The sequence below is a fragment of the Ziziphus jujuba genome, chromosome 10, assembly GCF_031755915.1.
Source record: "Ziziphus jujuba cultivar Dongzao chromosome 10, ASM3175591v1".
In the NCBI taxonomy this organism is placed as follows: Eukaryota; Viridiplantae; Streptophyta; class Magnoliopsida; order Rosales; family Rhamnaceae; genus Ziziphus; species Ziziphus jujuba.
The window spans coordinates 13,170,189-13,173,607 of NC_083388.1; positions in this window are offsets into that span (position 1 = coordinate 13,170,189).

Genomic DNA, 3,419 nt, shown 5'->3' on the forward strand with positions numbered 1-3,419 from the left:
TCAAAATCGTAACCTTCTCCTAGGTCAAAATACATAAAAATATTAGGGTAGCTCCAATTCAATAACCTCATCTCTTTTTTATATAACACATATCAAAATAATAATTATAATAAATAATATAGTTATAAAGTAGACACCTTAAACCTTTTTGGGTTTACAGTTGGATCATGAAAAAAATATCAAGCTCTTTTGGCTTAATGAGTTAACTAAAGAATAAAGAGAGAATGACCCCAATCGGCCTTGTTGCAATATCAAATAAATAAAATATTCAATTTCATCATTGAAATATCAATGCCTAGTAAATGATTTAAACTTGGTTATATTAATCCACATAAATATTCTAACATTTTATCTATACAACAACCGGACAGCCTTTTATGCAATTTTCCAAAATATCTAGCACTCACTAATTTCCTCAGACTTTCCTAAACTTTCTCTTACGATACATTTGGTTTATGGAATAGATAGTAGCATAGAATAAGGATTCCTAAAATTTTGATATTCTTTTATTTGGTTGGATTTTTAAAATTTGTTTTATCTAGTCTTATGAAATCCTGATTCTTTAAAATAAAGAATTGCTATTCCTTTTAAAAAGCTCAGAATCTGTATTCCCTAAAATAAAGGAATATAAAGAGTAGTTCTAATTGCATTACCATTTGAACTCTATACAGTTTCATTATTAATTTACATTTTTATCCCCATTTAAAATTACTATTAAGGACATTTGTTAATTAAATCTATTTAAATAATTTTTTTATACAGTCTCATTTTTCCTCTCAAATAATACGTTAAATATATCTATCTAATTTATACTCCACTAAAAATTAGGATTGCAGATATAACAATTATTCACAAATAATGGAAGCTCAAAAATATGAAACAGTAAGATGAATTTAGTTTTTTCTTTATTTTTTTTATATTGTGATGATTGCTTTAGTTTGGATTTTTCATTTTATCGCTTATCAACGACCAGGTCGGAACAACATTCTTATATTTGATCCTGATATATTAAAATTCGTCTTTTATTTTGAAGTTTAAAACTGAACATTTTTTAATTGTTCATAAGCATCCATCCGAACAGTATTAAGATGTTTAGAATTCGTCTCTTGTCGAAGTTTAAAACTGAACATTTTTTAATTGTTCAGAAGTGTCCATCCGAACATTATTAAGATGTTTAGCTTTAATCTATCGAACATTGTATATATATACAGATATTAAATACCGTACATTATGAAATATACCAATTTTTTTTTTTAATCATTGATAATTTATATGTTATTGAATGTAAAAAATATGTAGGATGGAAAAGATATGGATAATGAAATTGTCTTGAAAAATGAGATGGAAAAATATTAATAAAACTTTTTGGTCTTGAAAAGAGCAATTATCTTGAAATGAGATGGTCATGTCAATCTCAATCTCCAATATCCTCTATTGTTCGTTGGTTTTTCAAAAAAATAACCTTTTATGTCATTAAAAAAATAAAAAAAATAAAAAGCAACCCTAAGAATATTTTAGTGAAATTAATTTTTATGGGACTGTATATAGTTATTTTAGAATTTTAAAAGAAAATTTTATTTGTAAGAGATATATAATTTTGGGATGGTATGAATAAAAGATATTTCAGAAATAAATAATATTATATTAAATAATTTTATATTTTTTATACATTTAAATAGCAGTATATAAAAAATAAAACTGTAAAAAATCATTTTGGAATTGTAAAATGAAGCACTCAATATAAAACATGCTATTTTACGTTTTTTTTTTTTTTTTTATGCTTTGATTTTTTTTAGTTTCATATTATCTTTTTTACTTTTTTTCTACCAAACTAAATAATAAGAATAGATATTCTATTTTACCTTTTTTATTTCTAAAAATTACTAATCATTAATTTTTAAAAATAACTATTCTTTTAACCAAACATAACCTTAAATGAATAATGAGTATATATCGAATTTTTTAGGGAATCCACACTTTGGGTTTTTACCTTAGCTTTTTCGAGTTGAAACTTGTTTTGAGCAAAGAGATAGTGAAACGGAGAAAAGCATAGGAAGCAAAATGTTATTTTCTAAAGTAGACAAGTAACACACAAGTAAATCAGAGAATAATAGGAGTACTGAGTGCTATAATCACAGAGTATTTTATATATATATATATATATATATATATATTTTATTTTGGTTGAGGAGAAATGAACCGAGTAGTGCAAAGGGGCCACATGTTAGGAAGATGCTTAAAGCCAAAAGGATTTTGTTCTTACAAAATAAAAGTGAGTTTTATTTGATTTTCTTATTAAAGTCGAAGCAATTTAGTGGTTTTTTTTCTTTTTTTCTTACAATGGGATTGGAAATTCAAATTCAGATAGCATGGAAAACAATCAACTTTGACAATTTATACCAATGGGAAGTCTTGAACCCATTTATACCACCATTTATTTTTGGAATTGTCTAAATGAACTCATAATTAATCAGGGATAAAAAAAAAAATAGAGGGGGGGGGGGGGGGGGGGGGGGGGGAAGATTCAAATGCTATGATTGCGTAATATTGAGGGGTTGGGTGGTCAATAGCATCATCAAGTCTCAAGTCAACAATGAGACCCACCGCATATGATATCTCCACCCCTCTGCCAAACCGAGTTTTTTTTTTTTTTTTTTAATAGTTATTGTTTGAATTTTGGTTGTCACAATCGGCTACGTGACAGGTCGGTAGAAAGTGAGCAAATTGTGACTGCTTTTTTGACTCCTCTCCATCATTTTGCCTTCGCCTCCAAAACACGCATTGTGGTACGGGGCAACTTAAAAATTTTGTTTCTCACTAATTATACAATTAAATCTAAAAAGTTAATGTTATTAATTTGATAGAAAATTATTTGAATCGTATTTCTCAACAAAATTAAAATATTTGAATTTTGGCAATAAAAAGTTTGGGAGATGAAGAGTAGTAATTTAATTCAATTTTATCCACGGGTAAATTATTATAATAAATATTGAAACTTTGACATTTCTATATAACAGTGCAAACTCAATGAAGAGTAGCTCCCTCATATCATTTTAGAAATGTGCAATTTTAGCTCATAAAAATTTGAAATTAGTTGCTTAAGCTCGATTTGGCTTATTTAGCTTGAATCGGTTCGTTATATTAATAAACTTTAAAAATTTATTTTTTTAAAATAAAAATTTTAACATTAATAATTAATAAATTAAATTTATTTTATTAATTTTTTGTAAAATCAATTTAATTTAAAAATTTTATAAATTTAACATATAAGAAATATTGATTATGTATTTAAATCTTCAATGTATTTAAATTCATAATATATTTTTATATAAATAAATATAAATGGTAAATTCAAGTTAGTCATAAGCTATTTATGGGTTTTGTTTATTATTCAAGATCGGTTCAAAAGTTTTATTTCT